At 43.2% G+C, this 26938-nt stretch overlaps 1 protein-coding gene across 16 annotated transcripts in view; it reads right to left on the reverse strand.

The window, feature by feature from the left end:
* Positions 1 to 26938, reverse strand: part of LOC148970791 (uncharacterized) — a 264684-nt gene that overhangs the window by 182371 nt on the left and 55375 nt on the right. The gene's annotated exons all lie outside the window — the stretch shown is intronic.

Raw genomic sequence — 26938 nt, forward strand, 5'->3', positions numbered from 1 at the left:
TCAACTCCTCCTGGAAAGTTCATATTTACAAGTTGGGAAGTCGAAATTAAGTCACAAATGTCTTTTCTATGAAACATTCAGCATGATTTTTAAACTTTACTGTTACAAAATGATGAATAAAGAGTGTGCAATGTGCTTACTGTTTTATATTCTATTGTAATTGTACACAACTATTTGAATATGCAATGCAACATAGATACTTATATTGTAGGCTAAATGAAAAAAAAAGTCAATTTCAACAAATTTTCCAGAAGTACAGACACTGCCTCCATTGCATCTGATTTGTTTTCATTTTCTGACATGCCGTCATCTTCCCGCTCATAATTATGACTTTGTACGCATCATATGTACTCTACTGGCAAGTCTGATAGATCCTCCAACCTATGCGCTACGCAATTAAAGCTGTGGTCATTACGCGCATGAATCGTTTAAATACGTTCATTTTCCAGGTATTTGAAGTGTACTTTTAAATTGTTTTCAGGGAACACACTACTCATACTATTTATACTAATAAGTATACTAACCAAAATAGCATAATGCACAAATACGCAAATTATGGAACTGAGTAATTGGTTAGCATGGCATTTACAGCTAAGTCAAATGTCTCAATTTTCTTTTCAGAATTGAAATGCCATGAAGAAAAGATCTAGGTTGTGTACTGTAGGTACTTCTGGGTTTGAATTTGCTAGCCTAACAACAGCCATGCTAACGAATAACAACAGGATGCTAACAGATCACTTCCTCCAAGTATACAGTATAAGAAACTGCTGGTTTATCTCAAACAACGTCTAGCAAAACATTCCAGTACATGCTACAGCACAATGATGTACAGTTACTACCCCATCACAGTGGGCTGTTCGACAGGGAGATTTTCTTGAACAAATGCAGCAAATCTGTGTGTCAACTTTGAGCCTGAGGGCTAACTCTCTATTGCTCACTCTTTGAAATAGTTTGATCATCAAGGTCAAGCTGAAATCTTTACCTAAAGTGTGCTGGATTATTCAGTCGACAGGAGAATCGTAAAAAACAACAACAAAAATGCAGCGCACCAGATTGGAAACTTAAGGAGACAAATAGCATCTGAATGATGCCATGCATTATTGTGTCATCTCCATAGTCATCTAATGGCTGTATCACATTAATAAAGTGGAGAATGTTATACTGTAACAGATGGTGAGACTACATCAGCGGCTCAGGAGCTATTTATTAAATGCGTTATTAATTATTTTCAACATGATGAGCTTCACGGCTCCTTCTGGCCTGGGTGAAGGCGGTAGCGTGCCGTTTGCTTTATTTACATGGCTGCCTACCTTTGCTAGAATTGAAATCTCTCTGGTTGCTAAAATCACATGGAAGGAGGCCATGAGCAAACTACATCCTATTTTTAAAAATATCTAACAATTAAACTCGCCTTCTGTAATAAAACACAAGCAGGCTATGAATATGTCTGTGATTTATGGCTATGCTTGACAAACCTGACACCTCACTTCGCTGTAAAGCTAACAATCTGTGATGGAACTCTTGCTTTCCAGCTGAGCCTTTCGCTGTGGGTCTCAAGGCTATAACCCTTCATGCCACCCCAGTGGGACGCAGGTGCGAGCCGGTAGAGAAGGACCAAAGCGCACACCAACCTTTCTCCCCAAGCCCCCTCTTCCTCCTCTCCTCTTCGCTCCCTGTAGCCTTCTATGGGCCTGGGATGCCAGCTGGAGGTGACAGTTTCCTCACCTGCCACAGGCGGCCCGCCACCTGCCAACACTCACCCCGTTCCCCCACACAGGTGGCGGGGGACAGCGGAGTCACGACTCCATGCCGCCCAGCCTGTCTCCCCTCCTCCCGCCCACCTCCCGTAACCCCCACCCGTCTGGGTTCATGCTCCAGCACCCGCACCGCAGAACTCTATCTCCCGCAAACACCTTTCACACTATCTCCAGTCTCATTTGGTGATTTATAGAGGCCTGGCCTCTTTGCCTTTCAGCATAGGCGTGGCACGTGTTTGCCTCAAGACAAATGAACACGGTATTCATTTTTTTTGACTCAGTCAAAATGAGAGGGGGGAAATGTGCTCGTTGATTTAACACGTCCGAGAGGACCTCCATTATCTGCTGCACTCGGGAAGGTAGCGCTGCATCCGAAAAACAAATGAGGATGAAATGGTTCCAGATCAATTGACTGCAGTGATGAAAATTCTGAAATGAGGCAAAGTCCTAAAGTTGACACATTTTCCAACATTACACTATCAAACAAGAACAATACAATTATTCTAATTTCAAAATAATTATTAAATTATAAAAAAAGTTTATTTCTCATCAAGTTAGTGCCTTCCAAGCATTTTTAGATTTACATTTTTACATTTATTCCATAATAATACAAATAACACTAACAAATTTAACCCTTAAACACATCTCTGGTCTTTATTGAGAAAGACCAGAGACATTCACAAGCCATTCCTTATTTATTCATTCATTCATTTTTAGACATAAACCTTATTAATATCTCAATCAATTCATTATAAACAATTTAAAAAGTAAAAGCATGCCTTTTCACAAATTGTATAGGTCGCTTTATTTCTGCACAACTGTACAATAACTGATCTTTGATGACTGAATACTTGCAATTCAGCTTTATTCCACAAGGCAATATCTGATTCACAATGATGAAGTGATGTTTCACTCATAGTTCATATTTCAACATTGGCCTTTATGATTTCATTAGACATGATTATTACAATTTATCATAATAGTTAGCAAATTGTGCTCAATTACACTGTTTACAACCTCTAGGCTTATATATGTCCTAATAATTAGGTGAGATATTGATTATGTCCTCATGATAATTGCAGGAATCAACATTAACAACGTCAAGATTTAATTGACTCATAATCAACACAATTTGAAGTAAAGTTACAGTCGGGAAGTGCACTGTTAGTCAGCTAAATTTTGTATAAGCACAGTACGCACGCCATAAGAATTTCGAACCAGACACAGGACTAATGTTACGTGATAAATACACATCACAACACCTGAGTTCAGCTGGCAAACTAGCTCTTGTGCCAAGCTAAGCAACAAAACATAACGAAAATAAACAACAAAACTAAAAGAAACGACTGTTTGTTAGGAAGTCTGCTTACAGCTCTGATAATCGAAAGCCAGCTAATCCATATGTGGGAATTATTGACCAGTTCTAATTATCAACAATGGATGAATGAAACAGCACCATAAAATATGACATACTACAAGCCAGCGCAGTAATATAGAACATACCCAGACAGCAATCTGACATTGAATCAACGTGGAAATGACGTCTCTCATGACATTGAAACAACGTTGATTTGCTCATCGAATTAACGTTGAACCAACGTCAGACGCGGCATTCTTCAAAGCTAAATGAAATCGAAAATTGGTTTGCTTTCATAATGTTGAAACAACGCGTTGATTTCAAGTTGATTTTCCGTTAGTTTTGAAAGAATGACGCATCTGACGTTGGTTCAACGTTAATTCGATGAGCAAAACAATGTCAGATCAACGTTGTTTCGATGTCATATTTCCACGTTGATTCAATGTCAGTTTGCTATCTGGGTAGAAAGCAAACAAGTTTCCAAATAAGAGATTTACTTACAAGTCCATCAACAAGATCGCCAGATCAGCATCGCTGTAGCATCCAGCGCTGTTTTTAAGCTCGCGCCAACGAGTGAAAGTCTGACCGAGTGGGACACTTGTCCGGTTTCTTGTCCGGACGTTTCTGAGTCTGACAGAGTTTTGTTGGATGTGCGAAAGTGGCCTCATATATTGTTATTGATGTGTGTAACGTCGATGCCGTAAAGCATTTCATGATTCTCGCGAGATTTGTCAGGGGCGCCACTCTCAAACTTGCATTGCTGGTTTTTCCGGCGGCCTCCCCCCAAGCTTTACTACCAGGATGATTCGCCCTACTATGACTTTGTTTACCACCGAAACGACTTTGAAGCTGTTATATTAAGGTACAAATCCTGCATAGTGTGCCTTTTAGGATCACCAGTCATCAAAGCTTGGTAAACACTGCAGGTGTCACAGACAACCCGGTCTCACCCCAAGACGTCATATAACTGACGTTTTGGGACGTCTTTTGACCATACGTCAATATTCGCCTTTTTAGGGCCCCCTTAAACGTCGGTAGATGAGGTTATGGGATCCTAACTCTACCCCATACCTAAACCTAACCCTAAACCTAACCCGTCACCTAACTGACGTTAAAGGTAAAGCGTCAGTTGTATGACGGCCCGGGATCGCCATCTACCGACGTTTAAGGGGGCCCTAAAAAGGCGAATATTGACGTATGGTCAAAATATGTCCCAAAACGTCAGTTATATGACTTTTTGGGATGAGACTGTGTTATCACAGATCCTGATTAATATAACTTTAATTTTACCAAGCTGATTGCTCACAAAAAAAAGTTATTGACATGGCAAAGAGGTGATATCTAAGTGGGGGAGTCGTTTACTTCCTTTTTTAATTAGTCTTTTCATTAACACCATTCAGACTGATTTGCGGACACAAAATGCACAGCAAAAACAAGAGGCAGAATTTATTGTGTGAACAGAGTAATAGACCAATCAGGGTGCAATGGAGGCTTTGCCTTCTCTAACGTAACTTTCCCCTTTTCATTCTCAATTATCTCCTCACCAAACCCTCACTTTATTTTCTCATCCAATTTCTGGGACTCTCTTACCTCCTCATAGGAAACATAGTTCCAGAGCCAACGTACAGATCTATTTGAATGGCGCTGCAATGCATAATTTTACTGCCATGTCCTTATTTGTGTGCAAAAAAAGGGAGTTTTTAATTTGTAACCACAGTAAAACTTAGTTGTAGGTCTAAATGTGGATGTTTACTACACCTTGTAAATAATAAACCGGCTACAAATTGTGCTGGCAGGCCACTTTCAAGTAATTATCCTCCCCTATGTAGACATAAATAACAAAAAAATAAGTCTACTAAGATGAATGGCCAAATGAATAAATATATAGCTGTACAATGCCCTTATAAATGGCATGCTGGCATCATCCTGTCACCCACGCCGGGATTTATTAATGGATTTATTGAGGAGGGAACGCCAGCTTTCATATTTTTATTGTGTTTGATAGAAACGTCTGAAATGATTTGGCAACAAAAAAGCGGTAAGCAAAGCTGGATGGCTAAGTGCGTATCAGTGAAGATGTCACATTTTCCAGAACTCTTCTTTACGGTTGCAACCTAAAAGGCTTTCATCGTAGAGCTTTGAAATGCAGATTCAATAACCCACCTTGATGGAATACAGTATTTAAAACGAATGCTTTGATTTCCCATTAATCCAATGAGACCACAACAACTGTACTATTTAAATTTGGTTCCGGACTGCCACCTGTGTATATGCTGACGGCTCTGTCAGTTTGTTCAAACAGATCAAAGCTACTCACACAGTAGACTCTCTGTAGTGAATCGTATTGTAATATCTTTAAGCAAGACTTGTTTTGTGGCTCTTTTTCCTCCTCTTTTCCAATTGTGAGCTGGGGTCTGAACTGTGTTTGAACCCCCCCTGTGGGAAGGCCATGGCCCAATGGATCGTTAGCTGTCTGACCCACCCAGGGTGCAGCGTGGGGTGAAAAAGAACAGAATGGAGGAAAAGAGCGATAGAGAGCTCTCAGATAGAGAGTGCGTAAGCACTTTCATAATCCTCTGTAGTTTTTTTAAGTTACAAAATATTTCTAATTCAAATAAATGTTGCTCTTTTGACTTTTCTAATCAAAGTATCCTGATTTCCACAACAATAAGCAGCACAGCTGTTTTCAACATTGACATAATATGAAATGTTTCACCAAATCAGGATAATTTCTGAAGGATCATGTGGCACCTAATACTGGAGTAATAATGCTGAAAATACAGCTTTAACATCACAAGTATAAATTTGGAAATGAATTAATTATTGCACAACTTTATTATTTCTTTATAAATCCAACCTTGGTGAACATAAGAGACATTTAGAAACATTTTAGAAATCTTTAGAAGGATAGTGTACATCCAAATGTCTAATCGATGTGTACGCAATTGGAAGATTTGCTAATCTGTGTTTGCTAATCTGACTTTATTTTTTAAAAGCATATTTGACTGTTTAATTTACAGGTTGGCTACTCCTGATCTACTCAATCTAAAATTAGGACCTTTCCAAGTTGGCCATGCTGTGCTATTCCAGACTGGTGAAATGTGGAATACAGAATAGTGATATTGATATTATATAGCGATATACATTTTTTTGTGTAAAATATATGCTTTTTTAAAGATGTTTCCCATCTGAAAATAAACAAATTATCCAAAGGCCATGAGTGCCAAAATCCCTATAAAATAAGCAAAGCAGACCGGCCTAGCCAGCTAATGTCTTTAGACTTGTTTTAGCAAATGTTTCAGTAGCGATATCAGATGTTTATGGCGCTTTTATAGAATGTGAGGCATTCCAGATCAGCTCATCCACAAATATAATAACAATAACTGTGTGCCGAGCTGTGATCTTAACAGATACAGATTACTTTAGCATTCACTTCTCTTTGTCTCCCATAAACATAGTATCATTTCTAGTGTTCGTTTCCTCATGCCATACAGTTTTTCAGTTGCTTTTTCAAGTAAACACAGGTCTTGAAATATTCATGAATTACTAACAGATGTCTCTTGGCCTGGTTTACTGAGCATACTATGCTAAATAAGTAAATACAATTAGCTGTTTTACTCTGAGAGTTTCAATTCAAAGCAGTAGATCTAATTTGCTAGGCTAGTTTTGCTTCGAGCACACCTCTTAGGGCTATCAGAAAACTTTTCTCTGTGTTTTCCCTCCTCCATACAGAACTAATGTTACCCTCCAGCCTGCTAATGGGCTGCTAGGGAGCGGTGAAGCGCTTCCAAGCTCTCGACTATTCATGCCGTGCAACCATGCTTAACAAAACCTGGCCTCCCAAATCAGCCAAGTTTTCTGTTATTCCGAATGCCTCAGGGCCTTCAGTCATTCGTTTTGCGCATAAAATTCAGCATCTGTTTATGGATACATCATGCGGCTCTTGAATTTAACACCAATGGATTCTGTTTTTACTAATTATTTTTCTCTTATAGACAAATTTGCAATATTACACGCTACCTCACCTAAAACTCTTCAATCCTGGTCCTTTGTACTTCTATTGATGGAAGTTTAGTGAGTTTAAGACCTGGCATAGTTAGTAGCATGGAAGCTGTTGTGGTGCAACTCAAACGCCGGGCTCCAGTCCAAACTTTCCTCAAACATGACAGCTCATCCCCTGGTGAGGACAGACCTGCTGCTGCCATTCCACTTCTATTACCAGGAGAGTCACACTGCACACATGGATGAAGACATGAAAACCATTTTACGGCAGACCGGGGCCAAACATGTGTGCTGTGGCCCACTGGTTGCCATGTTGCTTTTAAGCCCACAAGTAAGCAAAGCATGCATGCACGCCAAGTCAGCAGTAATAGATGCTTGTGGTCTCAAAGGAAACACGTCCTGCTATCCACAAAATAAATAACATCTGTATGCTCTGACTGCCAGAAACAGTGAAGTTCAAAATTAAATGCTTTTATGTGTCATTCCTTTATAATCAGTGTTGGGGAAGTTACTTTTTAAAAGTAGTGTACTGTAACTCTACTCGTTACTTCTTAAAATAAATATTTTTATTTTAAAAGGTTCTTTTTTCAAATTGGCAAAACGTTAGTTACGTTACTGTAATGGGTTACTGTAATGTGTTACTTTGTAATGCGTTACACACAACACTGTTCATAATTTAAAACGTCTCAGTTAGGTATAGTAACCCTCATTCCCCGAGTAGGGAACGGAGACATGAGTCAGAAGTGATTCTGACAAATGGGGATCGCTTGCGAGAGTCTATCTACTTAGTTTTTCCGCTGAGGAGCCAGACCTTTGACTCGGCCATATAGCGGAAGCTCAGCAACTGTGGCGAGGGGACTCCATCCCCTACTCGGGGAACAAGGGTTACCATATGTAACCGAGACGTTCCCCTTTGCAGACTGATCTCATGAAGTAGCGCGTGTATGACACGCCTGTAAGGATTTTCGCCAGGCGAATCAAGCCCCCCCCCCCCCCCCACACACACACACACACACACACACATACACATTCATCCACGTACCTCAGTGGCATCGAGTTACAAGACTTTTATGGGACCAATGGAATGTGGACAAACTAATGTCTCTGAACAAAGAGAAATACATCTCTTTTGGTTTTAAAGACATTTAACAAAGGTATTCAATGGTTTTTGTGTATATGTGTCTTCCCCATGTCACAGTGAAATAACTTTGTTTGGTCACAGTTTAAATAGGAATTAAAAATACCTTCGTCATGCATTTGAAACATAAGTGTATATTCCTTTGATATAACATAATGTTCCTTGATATCTCTAGAATGCTTATTAAATGAAACACTCGAATATGCATAGAGATGTAAAGTAAAGTGTATTTTTAATTCGTTTTACTGCCAATGAAGATCAAATTGTTATTATAGAACACACCCCCTTCCACGAGAAGCGCGCGCTGAGGAACAAAGGACCATAAAAAGGACCATAAAAGAAGGCTTCTCGCGTGTAATATCCACTCTCCGATTGGCTCAAGCCAACAGGAAGGGGATGGATTTCTCCAAGGTGATAAATGTGAGAACGCAGGTCCGCCCTCGCTCTCTTCTGAACTTTCCAGCGCTCAACATGTAAACCTCACGGGACTCTGATCCAACCATGGGTCTTTCCTTTTGTTCGTCTAAAAGTTTCATCTTTTCCTCAAGTGGACTACCAAGTTCGTCTTCCAGGAAAGGAAGTGGACTTTGCCGAACTATCTCCTCGGGTAACGTCACCTCAAAGACTCTCAGCCTTTCAAACACTGGCGCTAAATGCCGACGAACGCCACGTGACTCCCCACGGAACAAAGCAGCCATGAACGAGCCGGGACGGGCCGCACCAACATGCCGCGGCCGCGCTTCACGTGACGCACGCGCGCCGGACCGGCGCACCTCTAGCCGACACGTGGCCCGAACGGGTCGAGCAACGAGCCCACGACTCACACAGACCACATGTGCCTTGCAAGTATACCTTCTTTTAGAGCTTCTAAGAAGCATTAAGAAGACGTTTTTGGGGTGTCAAGAAAGGTTAACTGACTGTTTTGATGAACGTAACTCTCTCTCTCTCTTACAACTCACTCTCTCTCTCACTCTCTCTCTCAAACTCACTTAACTTGCGCGTATCCATTGTCTAAACGCTCTGCGTCGTCTTAGTTTGTGTTTTAATGTTTGTAAATACATGTATCATTGTAACGTAGTGAATGCTTAAGTAGGAACTTTATTAAATACAAAATATGCTTACCTTGACTGATTGTCTTGCTCATGATACGGGTCAATGAAATGTCGATTTAAAGCTACACGCTTTACAGAACTATAAATACCTAAGAGGGTATTTGGTTATATAGCAGGGAAGGCAGATTCTAGTGGCCACAGAATTTGTTTTCACAAGCTATATAACTTAATTGAGCTAATTGATTTTACCTGTCTTGTAAAACGTGGTCCTTGCAATCAATAACAATTAATTTGTGGTGGATTGCGGGGATGCACATGTATGCATATGGGTAAAAATTAATAAATTAACATGTAAGACCGGTCTGATCCAAATCTGTATGAATAATTATTAATTATCAATTATTAATTATGATATGCAAATTCCCCCCTGATCAGAACCGACCCAGAGTCTTTACATTGGTGGAGAATGCGGGCATTTCAAACTTGTTTATGAGCAATCAATTTCAAGCTAATGTGTATATTGTTATTTAATATTGTTTATGTAATATTTAATATTACACGCGCGCATCGGAGTGAACGCTTTGCGAACTCACGATATGATTGAGCTGGGCACGAAAGCCGCCTCAGTCAAGCACATTTAACAAGCTGCTAAATGTTCAAACATTTTAGTCACTGTTAATTGTTAAAAATAAACTGCAGTTTCCATAGTATTAAATTTGTTCTGGCACAGATGGAAGAGAAACCTCTGTGCATAAACGACACTTTTAATAATTTTAACTCCACTGTCCGGACGAAATTCTCCGAATAGTGTCGAAGACAAGATACGGTAAAACGATGCTCTTTTACTGTTCTTAAAAGGCCTTATTATAATCGTTAGAGTAACGATAAGCTCCTGGTTGAAAAAACATTGACTTAGCTACTCAATGTATAAAACCGCCAAGCATAGTATCATAAGTGCTATTTGATATATGCCTGTTGGAGCAGGAAACAGACGAGTAATTCCTGTTTTCCTTTGCACAATGCAGCGAAGAAAACCTGCGAACGTGTTTTAAACAAATATAGCACCAAAAAAATCCAAAACTGAAAACATTCCAATCATTAATACTAGTTGTGATAAATGTTATTTGGAGTTTTGAAACAGACGAGTAATTCCTGTTTTCTTTTGCACAACGCAGCGAAAAGAAAAAATCCTGCCAAACGTGCTTGTAAAATATAGTACCGGAAAGAAATCCGTCGAGATTTAAAATTCCGTAATATTTGTGATTATTCTCCCGCTGAGAATATCACAGGGGCAGCAGGTGGTTGTAATACTACTGCCAGACACTAGGGTGCGCCCCTGAGTGCTTTGCAGTATCAAATTTCCACCGGTGTCCTGACTTTACCCCGTGTGAGCGCAGTGGCGCCATCGTGTGGACACTAACAGCTAGGTCATCTTTTCCTCAAAATTCTCTGTTAGAAAATTCCTATTTTCTTACTGAAATTTTGAACTAGTTTCTCTAACTTTCAATGCATGTGCAATTTACAGCCTCGTTGTAATAACATGATTTTCTTTACCTTGACTGTGTGCATTTGTTTTGAATTTGGTTCAAACCACGTTTGAATTTAAAATTCAGAATTAAGTCTTAGCAGCTTCTGATGACCACTTAGAGGAAAGCGCCCCCTTGTGGCAAGCCCTTTTGCTAAGTCATCAGCTAACATCACTCTGTTTTTGCATGGCTCTCTCCGTTGGTTGTATTCTGGTTATCACTGATCCCTCACCGTAATCGTGATTATCATCAAATATGACACCAACCTTTAATTTCCTACACTTATTCAAATTTGGTTTGAAACAGACAAATTTCGAAGTTAATTTGAATTAATTCTCTCATTTCCCATTTGGAATTGTTTATGGCTTTATTTCTATATTTCCTCCTCAAATTATTTTTAATAATTTTGATCTGGTCCCGGTACAACTGTATCCTTACTAATCTAATGGTTACTTAACCCCTATGCATTTGCTCAAATTTGAATTGTGTTTAAATCAGTTTGAATGCAATTTAAATCAAGCTCTCTGTCAGCCCGGTGAAACACTAGCAGGAAGTGGCCCAAAACCCTTAGTGGCCAAAACCCGCCACTACAGCTCGCTTCCTCCTGTGTTCTTCATTGCGGCACTCTATCCCTTTCCTGAATGGAGGCTAGGTTGTTCTGATAAGTAACATTGTCATAATTTCCTTTTTGTTTATACCATAATTTTAGTAAAGCTGTTGCCTTTGATTTTTCTACAAAAAAACACTCAATTTGATTTAGATAAAGGAGCTTTAATTCACATTGAAGTACACTTGTTCTTCATTCTGTTTTGTGTTTGCAAGAAGAAATCTCTCTCGTGCTGTGATGATTTGACAGTCATCTCTGCCTGGGGTCCAGCGAGCTGGTTCGTCTGATCTGCGTCACCATCACTGACTGAGCGCGAGTCTCGGACTTTTCTGTATCTTCTGTTGGTGTGGCCCGCAACACGATACCACCAATCTGGCACCGCCGGTGGTGTTCAAGGTCAAGTTGCTTGAGAGGGCGCACCTCGGTACAGATGCACCGAAAGGCCCGGGACACTGCTGTCATGTGTGGGGCGACAGAGGGACCAACCACGATGCTGACTCCGGCCAGAATGACCTCATTTCACCCCAGGCAAACTAGAAAAGGTATTAAAACCCATCCACTTACTATTTGCCACAGAACCTAGAGATTCCCCTGGTAATTTGAAGTGGTTGGCTTCCTCCTCTCCGAGCCACAAACCGGCTCCAAACAGGCTTAGGCCTTCTCTTCTTCCCCTTTCTAACACTGCTGGTGTACTACTGCCATTTCAGTACCGACCTCCCCATCTCTGATGGTTGCATGTTACTTCAAACTTTGCTAGATTGCCATTGCTCTGTTCTGTTGTGCTCTGTTCCTTTCAGTTCACCTAGAGACAGAACCTCTCTGACACACCAAGGAAAGCTGAAGAATAGTTTGACAACCAAGTCGTTAGCACCAACAGGTGACCCCTAAGCTAGCGCCCTGTCAAAAACCTTCATTCAGACCCATGATGACCTACCCAAATTGTCCCACCAAACGGTTTAACTGTCTGCATCAGTTAACCAAAATTCTCATACACGGCTTAGCCTGTATTATAGCTCGTTAAAAGTAGTCGAACTGGCATTGGTCTGTCTGTGTGTGTTGTGTTCCTCTCGTCCACAGTGAAGGCAGTATGTTCCAGTCCTACAGTCCCACAACCCGCTGGGACGACCTGGGACAACCTGGAGACATGGCTGAGATTCATGACATCTCCATCCCTGCCCAAAGCCACCAGCGACTCAGAGCCCCGAGCCAAGAGCAGCTGACAAAGACTGGGCCAGACACGTCACAACCTCGCTCACCAGCCCAACGCACACGCACGCCTCCGCGAAAGGAGCCGCATCGCCCTGGAGCACAAGGTTGTAACGCCGAGGATGACAACTACCCCGAGCTACCGAAGGAAGTGGAAAGACTTCAAACTGCCCTGTCTAATTTTCTACATAGACTGAAGAAGAATAGTCAGAGAAAAGAACTAAAAAAAAATCAACGAGAAACTCCGACAAAGTGAAGTCTCTTGCAAAGAGCAGAGACTGAACTGAAAGAGACTCAAAAGCCACGGCCTGCGCAAGAGGCCCGTGCGACCACCCACAAGCTCGTTTAGCAGAGACAAGATCTCGAACACGAACTTGACCCACAGAGTTGCAACACTCTGATAGACTGCAGCATGACTGGAAAGGGAAGGACACACACCACAAGCTTCCCCTGACCAGTCTGCACATTTCAGCCAATGCACAAGAGCTGAAAAAGGGGGGTGGAAAAGCCCGCCTTCCACAACATCTCTGACAATCTACAAGACGGTGACCTTTCACCTGCTGTCTCCAACCGGTGAACGCGACACCGACACCCAGCAAGACAGACTCCGGAGGGCCCGTACCATCACCACCGGCTCCGAACGAGTTTTCTGTGGAACTTACAACGAACCTGTAACTGAGGAGGACGCCAGTTTCAAGAAACTTTCCCTCCAAAAACCCGTCAGTCACCATAGTTCTCTCGGCCCCACACCATGCCCACTCAACGAGGCGTGAAGGCCCCCAGTAAAAATTCCTCAAACCCCAAATTATTCTGAACTGCAGAACCAGAAGACACACAGCACGAACACCGTGCAAGACTCTGCGTTTGTAGAATTAGAATTTTACTAAGTTAAAGGAATCTGAGACAGGCATGTAAGCCTCAACGGCCGACGGACTATGCACGACTCTTTTGAAACAGACAGTTTCTAGATGTTGTTTAAATCAGCACCGTTAAACATTAGGTTTCGTGACAGTGAAGAGTTACAGAAAACACCAACTCCGAACAGGGCATACAGTACGTTACCCTGACGACAGAGTGTAGTAAAATCACCCGAGTTTTAACTATTGTTAACCTACAGGCGTGCACTCGATCATCGCGACCCAACTAAAACGCAACGTGCAACACGCATCTTGATCGCTGGCTTATCTAAATGCAGATAAAACAAATAGCTGGAATTGACATCTCTACTTTGAAAAAAAAAAACAGCCTTAGAGTCCCAACTGATATCAAGAACGTCAGCATTAAAGCGTAAGTCTGTGTAACAAAGGTATCACCCCAGCAGCTTGTAATCTGTACCGATATCTATTCTGCTTTGGTTAAAAAGAAATCCAAATCGCGGTATGACTAAACCTGTTCCTGACGAAGGAAGCCCAGGACAGAGTTATATGTAGGTAGACCTGGGAGACGCTCCCCCTTTCTACAAAGTAAAGGCCTTAAGTTTATTGTTAGATTGATGTAATTCACCTAAATTTTAGCTGCATCGACAAGCAGAAAGCCACTAAACGATCAAAACAAGCTACTCGCGGAAGAGCTAACACTCATGCATGAGAGAGACGTACCTATATATGCTTAGACGAGCTTTGACTCAGCAGCAAACCTATTTCCTTACCCTGTAAACAAATAGAACAAGACAAGCTTTGACTTGCAGCAAATCTATTTCCTTACTCTGTAAACAAATAGAAGACGTGTAAAGTAAAGAACAGAGTTCCATGAGAAAACCAGCAAATGCCAAAACACATTTGCGTTTTACTGAATGCAACCAAAGTTCTTGAAAATCATAAAGTATAGGCGCCTCATTTTAACCCATTAAAACGTGCATGATTCATGTAAAATATACAGACATTCTTCAGGTACTGTTGAATTGCTCTGACACGCTCTGGTTCCCATGACAACTTGTCACAGGAAGTGTTACCTTGTAATGTCACTTTTGTAAACAAACCAGCCTGGGTGGCTAAGCTAACCTAGCCTAGCGACACGCTCTGGTTCCCATGACAACATCTTGTCACAGGAAGTGTTACCTTGTAATGTCACTTTTGTAAACAAACCAGCCTGGGTGGCTAAGCTAACCTAGCCTAGCGACACGCTCTGGTTCCCATGACAACATCTTGTCACAGGAAGTGTTACCTTGTAATGTCACTTTGGTAAGCAAACCAGCCTGGGTGGCTAGCCTAGCATCAAGCTAACTTAGGCTAAGCTAAACTAACCCAGCACTAAGCTAACTCCGGCTAAGCTAACCTAGCTTAGCATCAAGCTAACTTAGGCTAAGCTAACCTTACCTAGCTCCCATCCAACATAAGCTAAGCTGAATAACCTCCACAGTTAACAGTTAGCATCATTTACGTGAACCCTTACTCACCGCTCGTGTTCCACAGTGCAAAGTATTCTAGAATACTTTCTCAACACCAGTTAGGGTTTTAAATTACTCACTTTCCATGTTTACCATTCTTATTAGCTAAAGTTTACCTTCACAGGGTTAGGAATACTCCTTGCTAACCGTTAAAGGCGAACTCCGCAGATGCCTTGTTAATTAAACTTAAGTTTAACTACATGAAAACTGCGTGACTAACTACAGAATAACGCGTGTAACCGTAGGAATTTTCATCGGCATGTTGACTAAAGCTTTGGAGGGACACACTATGTGGTTTTGAACACCCAACCGCTACAACCCACTATAGTGTTGATCAAAGCAAATCCAAAGTTTAGTCACTAATGCCACTGAACACTCTTGACCTCAGATCATTCCCGTGTTTTGATCACTTTATTTCCTTTTGCTTTAATTTTAATTTTATTTTGCCTCATTGATTATTTCATTCCTTCGACCTTGATGATAATAGCAAGCAGCTATTCCCTTAGGTCATCTATATGATTTAATTTCATCTCCTCTCTTGTCCGAGTGTGGTTCTATTCCTCATAGGGCCCAGAAAGGAAACAGAGACCCCCTTATTTGTTATTTTGGCTTAGTTTCAACCAATGCACTCGTTTGTGACCCTGCAACGCAAGTAATTTCAACAATTTACTAGGGCACTACTAGAGTCCTGAGGGTCGATAATAAGCAGAATTTAAATAAGAAAGCGGTCCTTTTCCTATTATTGTTCACTTCGTTGAGCCATAGTGGACCACCAGCTAAGTCCAGAGAAATAATTTAGTCATAAGGACCACCTTATGTTATTTATTTTATCTCGGATATGTCCTTTCCAGGAAATACGCTCGGAACCACACAAGACTTAGCCCTAACATGCACAGCTAAGATAAGGACACAAGAGACACTTAGCTTTATGCTAAACACTTAACTAACTTATTAAGCAGTAGTTCTGAACTTTTAGGGCCATGCATTAGTCACTCACAACAAGTGTGCCAGAATGCCACAGAGCCCCTGCTTAAACCGACCTCAACCTGCCAAGGAACCACTGCCCCAAACCACGGCATGGCTCCAAAAAGGATGCAACAAAGCTAACCAGAAAGGTCCCAAGATTCACTCAGGACCCTGCATCTACCCACGACATGCAGACAAGACTTTCACTTGCAAACTGTCTAACCAACATGACTGCATGAAACAGATTCTGCTTGATATGGATTACGTCCAGTCGCGAGGTGCACAGCTTCCTAGATCGTCAAACAGAGACTGTCAAAATGGACTACCAGCTGTTGCAATAAGCTTTGATCGCTTAACTCCCTGATCCAGAATCAGACCAAGGGTTATCACCACCGTGGACATCAAGTAAGACCGACTTGAAACTCCACCGACTTCGGCAAGCCTACTTCGAGAAGCAAACCATCAGGTATGAAAAGGATACCAGTTTCAGAACTTTGTTCCCTTAAAACCTGCATCCCACAGTGAGTTAGTCAATAAGCACCCTGGCCTGTGCTTGTAGCCCGTCTACCTCAGCTAAGAGACTGGGCCTGCAAAGCTCACATTAAACAAAGGCTTCGTCCGAAAAGACTGTGTAAAAACCCTCAGACTAACCTGTCTCTGAGCACGACTCAGAGCTGCCCCTAGAAGGCACCCCATACATCACTAACACCTTCACTGAGAGTTAAACCGTTCCAGGCCAGCAGAGGGCAGCACAACAGTCATGGTGCTCATCTAACGCCCCAGAGCAAGAGCTCTGAAACATTTCTGGAAGCCAGCCGGCGACCCAGAATGGACCGCCCAGCACCAAGAGACTCAAGCCCAACCAGCCCAGAGCGGTACCCTCTCAACACGCCACTGGTAAGCACAAGTCTGAGCACACATCAGATAACAACAGTGCAGCCACGTCACAGACGGCAGAAATCCTGAAGGTGCTGAAAGCGTTTCTGCACGAGACATCACAAGGAGACAAGTCAGACATCCTATGTCTCAGCGCAAGACCCAAGCCAGACACCCAGAACACTGCTCGTCAGCATCAGACCACAGAGCTCACGGTCGCATCACAAAGCGACAACACCAAGCAGCCACCACAACTGACAGCTGCACAACCTGAGCATGACAGTCCGGTGTCCCACACAAGACCGGTCCTAACCGCTCATCGATCACAACACCAGCCCAGATGCCTAAACTTCTGGGAACCCTAAACAAAAGGGGGGTGGCACAAAAGACTCTACATAGCCACCACGAGAGACAATCATTTGAGCCTCGAAGGCCTCTCAGACACTAGCTCAAACATCACGCTAATGTCAGCCCAACTCTTCGAAAGACTCACCGCTAAAGCTAAGAGTCAAGAACGCACTCTCAAAGCCCAAACATGTGAGCTGAATGAAAACCCTACAGCCAAAACAACTTCTGGCTCAAAACAGGTTGCTCCCATTCATCCATTTGGTCCTATGAGCCTGATTCACCCAGGGTACCGATCACGAACGATCACGTACCCACTTCTGATTGCCCAAGATCTGTTAGATCGCTTTGAGCCTTTAATAGACTTTAAACAACTGAATGCCTGAGCTCAAGTTCAAGAACCCCTCCCCCTCCAGTCATACAGGTCAAGAGAACCTAACTGGCAGGTCACAGAGGTCACAAGAACTCCCGCAGCCAGCCATGAAGGCACAGCCTCAGCACCAAATGGAGAGGTGAACTTGCTACTCTGCACCTTTCAGCTCACTAAAGACTTTGACTAACCAAATGAACTCTGAAACTACCACCTCTTTACCCCTCCAACCTCCCAAGCCTGCCGTCGGACACATCAGGCAGCACACCAAGAACATGCTGCTCAACGGCCCTACAACTCAGTTTCATGCACCTCGTGACATCACTTCGCCACGGCTTGTGCTGCCACGGTGCAGAAAGGGGGATATGCCAGTGTATGCCCAGTCACGCACCATGTGGGCTGCACACCGCAGCACCAGGACATCTCGGCATCCTCAAAGGCATCAGACTGTCCCAGCCGACAGCCGCTGAATTCTTTCCTCCCTTTCTCTCTCTCTCTCCCCTGTCTCTGTTACAGGATGCTGCTGTGGTCGTCTTCCTGTGCCTCCAGCCAACCAGAGGACAGCTACTGTCGACCGCCTCACCGCCGGGTCCGACATCAGGCAGCATATGGTCGACTGCCACGCAAGCAGAGCTAAATGGACTCCCACGCCGCTGCTGTCAGTACGCAGTCAAACACCGGCCTGTCCAGCAACCAAACGAACTGAAATTCCACAGCCAAAAGGTAACTCACAACACAGAGTGCCTCCTCACAGACCATCAAGAAATTGAAAGGAACTGTGATAAATCCGCAACGCACACAGCATTCTACTGAACCAGACAAGTGAGCTCCAGCGAGACAACTGTTCACTGTCTGCCAGAATGACTTTGCTAAAATTCACCAAGCAGCCTTTGCTCCAAGACCCGAGCTACCCTGCTGCAACCGAGCCTGAGTCAAGTCCCAGCCAGGACGAAACCCACGATTTCACCCTGATTCCAGAACTGGAATTATGAACGATGATAGAAAGGGTCCAGCCAAACTGGACTTGTTCCCAGTGACCGCTGTGTCTCAACTGCACACCTGTTGCACTGCACAACTGCCTCACCGGTAGTCCAATCCTGGACTGCAGCTGATTCTGCACTGGGTACCTCTACGGTAATCAACCATACCCTGACACTTGACATCCACGCTGCACCAGAGGCAAGGAAATGCAAACCTCCACAGCCACCACGGGACCCTCAGGAAGAGGGTACCACGCTGGAGACTACGTCCAACCTCAGCAAGCTGAGCCCCTACCTCAGCCTAGCAGCCGCCTGCCACCTGACCCTCACGATTCACCTGCCACCCGTCCATTGCGATGGTGTCGTTCGATGAAGTTCACACAAGGACTTCACCTAACGAAAAGGGGGAGAAGATGTAAGGATTTTCGCCAGGCGAATCAAGCCCCCCCCCCCCCCCCCCACACACACACACACACACACATACACATTCATCCACGTACCTCAGTGGCATCGAGTTACAAGACTTTTATGGGACCAATGGAATGTGGACAAACTAATGTCTCTGAACAAAGAGAAATACATCTCTTTTGGTTTTAAAGACATTTAACAAAGGTATTCAATGGTTTTTGTGTATATGTGTCTTCCCCGTGTCACAGTGAAATAACTTTGTTTGGTCACAGTTTAAATAGGAATTAAAAATACCTTCGTCATGCATTTGAAACATAAGTGTATATTCCTTTGATATAACATAATGTTCCTTGATATCTCTAGAATGCTTATTAAATGAAACACTCGAATATGCATAGAGATGTAAAGTAAAGTGTATTTTTAATTCGTTTTACTGCCAATGAAGATCAAATTGTTATTATAGAACACACCCCCTTCCACGAGAAGCGCGCGCTGAGGAACAAAGGACCATAAAAAGGACCATAAAAGAAGGCTTCTCGCGTGTAATATCCACTCTCCGATTGGCTCAAGCCAACAGGAAGGGGATGGATTTCTCCAAGGTGATAAATGTGAGAACGCAGGTCCGCCCTCGCTCTCTTCTGAACTTTCCAGCGCTCAACATGTAAACCTCACGGGACTCTGATCCAACCATGGGTCTTTCCTTTTGTTCGTCTAAAAGTTTCATCTTTTCCTCAAGTGGACTACCAAGTTCGTCTTCCAGGAAAGGAAGTGGACTTTGCCGAACTATCTCCTCGGGTAACGTCACCTCAAAGACTCTCAGCCTTTCAAACACTGGCGCTAAATGCCGACGAACGCCACGTGACTCCCCACGGAACAAAGCAGCCATGAACGAGCCGGGACGGGCCGCACCAACATGCCGCGGCCGCGCTTCACGTGACGCACGCGCGCCGGACCGGCGCACCTCTAGCCGACACGTGGCCCGAACGGGTCGAGCAACGAGCCCACGACTCACACAGACCACATGTGCCTTGCAAGTATACCTTCTTTTAGAGCTTCTAAGAAGCATTAAGAAGACGTTTTTGGGGTGTCAAGAAAGGTTAACTGACTGTTTTGATGAACGTAACTCTCTCTCTCTCTTACAACTCACTCTCTCTCTCACTCTCTCTCTCAAACTCACTTAACTTGCGCGTATCCATTGTCTAAACGCTCTGCGTCGTCTTAGTTTGTGTTTTAATGTTTGTAAATACATGTATCATTGTAACGTAGTGAATGCTTAAGTAGGAACTTTATTAAATACAAAATATGCTTACCTTGACTGATTGTCTTGCTCATGATACGGGTCAATGAAATGTCGATTTAAAGCTACACGCTTTACAGAACTATAAATACCTAAGAGGGTATTTGGTTATATAGCAGGGAAGGCAGATTCTAGTGGCCACAGAATTTGTTTTCACAAGCTATATAACTTAATTGAGCTAATTGATTTTACCTGTCTTGTAAAACGTGGTCCTTGCAATCAATAACAATTAATTTGTGGTGGATTGCGGGGATGCACATGTATGCATATGGGTAAAAATTAATAAATTAACATGTAAGACCGGTCTGATCCAAATCTGTATGAATAATTATTAATTATCAATTATTAATTATGATATGCAAATTCCCCCCTGATCAGAACCGACCCAGAGTCTTTACACGCCAATTCGTATTTACATTTTTGCCGTGCTATCAAGACGCATAATCGCTTTTCAGCGTGTTTATGAACGCCGTTGACTTAACGTTATATAAATATATGACTTACCTCAATCCTGTCCCTAAACCTAACCGTCACTGGGGTTAATGGCATTTATGACTGTTCCCTTACCATACTAGGTAAAAAAAAGATATGACTTACCTCAACCCCGTCCCTAAACTTAACCGTCACTGGGGTTAATGGCATTTATGACTGGAGATTTGACTGCGTGTACAGACACGCGGAATGACGCGGACGTTAATGGCGTAGACATATACGCATACACGCGGATACACGCGGATAGCTCAAAATGCGTAGAGATAACACGCCACCTGACTCGAAAGTGGCGTATATGTTTACGCAAAAGTCATGATGTCATGTTGCCCTTTGTCTGATCACTACAACTTGAGTCAGAAGTAATTCTGACGAATGGGGATATCTACCACGGCTGCTGGCCCTTCCAGCCCTCCGCTTGAGCCTCCTGGCCTGACTGAGTGTTGGGCAGAAGTGGGAATAGAAGGTCAGTCACAGCTCTTCCGCAAGACCCACTCAGTGTGACTTATTGGATAACACTGGGAAAGCGTGCCTGGGGAGGCACTGTGATGGATACATATTTGGACTTGCCAAGCAGGGTAGTACAACATATGTCTCTGGGGTGGTTCCAGCCCAATTAAAGGGGGGAAAGAACACCAGCAGAGACGACAGAGCAGGCACTGTCGAGGGAAAGACATGGGCTAATCCGCAGAGGAGCTGATCGTGGGGGAATACACATATGGGGTCGCTGCAAGGACCACTACATATGGACACCCAGCCAAACACAGGTTCCACAAGCATACGAGTGTAGGCCTGGCGTCAGACGCTCCACAACGTCTGACTGCTGGAGGGGTCATGGAGGAACTTACAGGGTTAGTCATTTCTGGGGAACATTACTGGAGCAAAAAGATGACCGTTTCTGGTCCAAGCCGACTCTATGAACAGGTCCCTCACATTACTGGCCACTGGGGGCGAGTTAGGTCCCTCACATTACTGGCCACTGGGGGCTAACCCGAACGTGTAAGGTGTCGCCTAGCCTGCAGCTCTACATATATCCGTCAGCAAGCCATCTTGAGCCAGCGCCCAGGAAAAAGCAACACTTCTTCCTGTGTGTGCCCGGAACCCAAACGGGCAAGGCACGCCTTGGGCTTCGTGAGCCAAGGTTATGGCATCCACTATCCAGTGGGCCATCCTCTGCTAGGAGACATCCTTTCCCTTCTGCTGCTCTCCATAACAGACGAAGAGCTGATCTGAGGTCCTGCTGCGTCTGCCTCCTCCAAAGGCAACGCTTGCAGGTTCACTACCTGGTCCCTAAAGGGAGTGGTAGTTACCTTGGGCACATATCTAAGCCGGAGTCTCAAGACAACGTGAGTCTTAGCCAGCCCGAATTCTAGGCTCGATTCGTCGACTGAAAATGATTGCAGGTCCCCTAGCCTCTTGATGGAAGCCAGAGCAGTCAGCTGACTGCAGTGGTTCAAAGGGAGGTCTCTGTAGTACGCTGAGCACCAGAGACAGGTTCCAATAGGGTATAGAAGAGGGACGAGGCAGACGATCAGGTAATGCTTTCCCAACGACTTACCTTCAACTGCATCATAATGTGCAGCGATAGCGGCAACATACACTGTGAGGGTGGAAGGAGACAGCCTTCGCTCCAACCCATCTTGCAGGAAGGAAAGTACGACTCTGATTGGACATCTTCAGGGGTCTTCCTGTTGGGAAGAAAAGACTTCAACAAACAGGTTCCACTTCAGAGCATAGAGGCGCCTCGTTAAGAGGGCTCTAGCAGAAGTGATGGTACAGTATCTACCACCGCTTGGGGTAGGTCACCTAGAACCTTCATGTCCCATCCAGGGACCAGACATTTCCAAAGGTGTGCACGTGGGTGCCATAGAGTGTCCCATCTCTGAGAAAGTAGGTCCTTCCTCAGAGGAATGGGCCAAGGAGGTGCTATCACGAGAACCATGAGTTCTGGGAACCAGGTCTGGCTGGGCCAATACGGTGCAACTAACAATACCTGCTCCTCGTCCTCACTAACTGTGCACAGTGTCTGTGCGAGAAGGCTCACTGGGGGAAACGCATACTTGCGCAAGCCCTGGGGCCAGCTGTGGGATCTGTGCCGAGGGATCCGTTGGACAGGGAGTAAAACAATTGGCAATGGGACGATTCCAGAGAGGCAAACAGATCTATCTGTGCGGTCCCAAAGAAGTCCCATATCAGCTGGACCACCTGGGCGTAGGCTGTCTTGAGAGCTCTTGAGAGGAGGAGATGGCGGACGAGTTGCAACATGCGGCAGGAGCATAGACCACCTTGGCGGTTGATGTACACAATGGTCACAGTGTTGTATACGGACCAGTACGTTCTTGCCCTTTGAGGCGGCCCAGCGAAAGGCGTACTGTGAGCAAGGCAATTAATGTGCCAATGCAGTTGAAGCCCCCGTCCACAGACCTGAAACTGCATGCCCGTTGTACATGGCCCCCCAGCTGGTGGCAGAGGCATCCGTGAAGACCACGGCATGCCTGGAAACTTGTTCTAGGGGAACACCTGCCCGTAGAAACGAAGGGTCCGACCACGGGCTGAAGGTTTGGAGGCAGTGCAGGGTGAAATGAGGTCAATAGAAAGTTCTACAATAGAAAGTACAGGGGAGAGTTTGCTCTTGTCCCAGTTGACCCAAAAAAACTAATTTTCACATATAAATTCCAAAATAAATACAATACGTGCTGTAGAGAAGAATTTCATGAGATCGGGCTGGTTAACAAGGAAGCTAAAGACAGCCTCTTGCATTAGTCGCTAGTGTGCCTCACTCCCCTAGAGGCCAGGGGAGTGAGGTTTACATTCACAGCTGTCACATGCCCTCCGTTACACTCACCCGCCTAAAACTTACTCCCATATGGGTCACGGCACCAATTTAAGCCCTCCACTTCGACTCGCACTTTTCTGAGTGATATTCGAACCAGCCTTTCCGGTAGATGGCATGCTCACAAGGTTGCTAAAGATCAAAGCCTCTAACATCAGTTGCTAGTGTGCCTTTTAAAGCTAGGTAAGTGAGGTTTACTCACACAGCACATAGCTGCCCTCCATTACACTCACTCACCTAAAACTCACTCCCATCCTTTGGTTCTACTTGCCTCACTCAGAGCAGGATTTCGAACTGGCATTTCTGGCAAGTTTACTTGTGAGGTTTACTCTTACACAGCTCTTACACTTCACATGTTACACTTTAATGATATTCATAATGTTACATATTTGCATAACAGCAGTTTTAATTGTATATATATATATATATATATATATATACTAATTACAAATGTTTTTCTTTTTCTTTTTTGTGATTAATTATGCTAGACGTCAACCTGATAATTAAGTGTACAAAACAACTGCTATTTCCGTGCCCTAATATTATATTTTACGTCACAACTTTAAAATAATTTTTTTTAAAAATTATTAAAAAATTTTTTTTTTGTCCAATCTCAAAAAAAGTTAACAGGCTTTGATTCTATTGAATAAAAAATTTTAAAAAGAAAGGAAAATTATAATATAATATACATTATTACCATTAATTTCCAGTGTTTTCCAGAACAGGAAAAATATGAAGTTGATTGCCATGTTAATGTAGAACTTTCTATTGACCTCTGTGCTTCAAGCAAAAAGAAAAAGGACAGATGAATTGGAATAAAAGGCTCTGGGAGAAGAGAGAAAAAAGTGAGAGACAAGGTCTGACTGAAAATTAAGCTTCACATAAGAGAGGAAGTATGACACAGATGGTGGAGGGTAAGAGAGAGAGAGAGAGAGAGAGAGAGAGAGAGAGAGAGAGAGAGAGATGGGAGACGGGAGGACAAAGAGAGGGCCAATGAAGTCCAGGAAAGAAGATGCAGTAAGCATAGAAAGGCAGAAAATGAAAGGAAGATGGACCGAGAGGACTGAGGGAAGGACAGCGAGTGCTAACAGCAAAGGGAAAAGTCTGACGAAAAGGGCAAGAGGGGGTGTGAGAAAAGAGAAAGAGAAGCAGAGCAAGAAGAACTGGAGGGTCTTGTGGGGTAGAGCTCCCTCCCTGAAACACAGTGCTTTCCTGTCAACCCCCCACACTCACTCTTCTGCTTCACAGGTAATTAAATGGATTTCCTGTCTTGTACTCAGCGAGAGAACATGACCCAGCACTCTGCGAGAGCGTGTCGAAAGGCACTCCAGGGCTGCTCTTTGCGCCATCTGCATCCTTGTGTCCGAGCAAGGCCCAAAGCAAACAAGAGCTGTGCTGGGACTCGGAGGGCAGGGACACACAATGGAGCCGAACAGGGAAAGGGCCACTGAGCTATGGCCTTCGCGGACACTAACTGACTTACATCTGCAGGAAGGAGGGAAGGAGTTCTGGTCTCTGGTGGTGAGATGGGGTTCTTCTTGGGTAGTTCTTAACAGGTGATAATCTGTGCCAAGTATTTGTTAAACACAAAAGACCATTTTGAACATCTACAGTAACTAATTCAGGATTAGAATAACTCTGATCTGAGTAATTGCAAATAGAAACATTAAGTCAACTTGAAATGTTGTTCTCTTGTAGGCTGCATGAAATCAGAATAGCCTGAATCAAGAACAAATTACTCTTTTAAATCAGTTCTTTTTAGTGAAGAACTGATTTAAAAGCTGATTTGTGCAGTGCAACCAGTGCAATCCCATTTTCAAACAAATGACTCATTAGAACTCAATAGAAGTATTTTAGAAGTATCCTTCTGTAAAAAAAGGGGGAACATCTAAATTATTTACATCAGTTTATACCAACAAAACTCATTTTATGGGTTAAAACAGGTAGAACTCTATTTATCTCCACACACCGAGAAATACATTAATAACAAACATTTACCTATGTTTATATCCACCATAAATAATACATTGTTTGCATTATGTATTATTTATGGTGGGTATAAACAAGTAAATGTTTGTTATTTATGTATTTCTCGGTGTGTGGAGATAAATAGATTAAGATGATCGGCCACCGGATGACTAACACGTAGGGAGAAGGAGTAGGATTAAATAAGCTAATGCTTCTTCCTACTCCTTTTTCGGGCATATATAAGTTAATAATTGTTTTCTACTTTTTAATATATATATTGCTTTCTGTTTTGATAAGTACTTGTTTGTTTCTGTTATTTCGTTTTTATTGTTAATGTTCTTTTACATCTTCGAAATAAATTAATAAAATCTAAATCAAATAGCTCTTTATGTAAATAATTGCATCACCACTTTTTACAGTTTATTTGAGCAATTTGAGAAAAATAATAATATGGACACCACAAATGTATTTAAATGTAATCATATCAAAATTAATATCAAATCTAAAAAAGCTTTTGAATTGGAATCAGGAACGTGTATTAAAAAGTAAACAGGATCCATTCTAATTTCATGTTGACTTTAAATGAACATGCGACCATGACGTCGTTACGGTTTCTGCACAATTACAATGCCAGAGGTGGTGCTTGCAATTTCACAGCTCTAACAAGCTTACCATCAAGTAGCAATCTCAATCACTGCTCAGGTTCCTGTATTCATTAAGGGCCAGTTCCAAATGAGAGCCACTATACTGAAAGAAATGCCGAGCAGCGTCTGATTGGCCCATGTTGAGGGAGGGGCCATGTTGCCAGATTGTGGGTAAATAGATATTGGAGGCTGCTGCCACACACACTTGGAATTTCTATGGGGGAACAAAACGTATGCAAATGAGGACCTTGACCCGAATCAAATCCCCGACCTGTTCGTTAATTGCAAATTACAGACTGCGGCACCCCAATCAGTGGCCTTTTAACGTAAGATTCTCAACTCATTCTTCGCACACGTTGGAAAATAAAAGAGAGGAACGTTCTGCCATCAAGCATGGGATTTGTTATTCACGATGATGGTGATTAGAAAGGGTTGGGTGGCCGGTGGTCTGAAATGTTGAAGCAGGGGTGGCAGAGGCTTTTGATACTGGCACGGACCGCAGACTGAAGCTCAATGGCGAAATGGAGCATTACAAAGGCGTGAAGCGTCTAGCCCAGGATTTTGGTATCATCCTCAATCCCAAAGGTCAAGGTTTTGCTGATTAGCCCTTGCTAACTACACCATCTGACCCAAAAAAGCATCTTTTCCAACTGACAGCCGTTCGAAATTAGCAGTGAAACATTTTGCAAGCAACATATATATATATATATATATATATATATATATATATA

Source organism: Pimephales promelas, chromosome 19, assembly GCF_988280905.1.
Source record: "Pimephales promelas chromosome 19, fPimPro1.hap1.1, whole genome shotgun sequence".
Taxonomy (NCBI): Eukaryota; Metazoa; Chordata; class Actinopteri; order Cypriniformes; family Leuciscidae; genus Pimephales; species Pimephales promelas.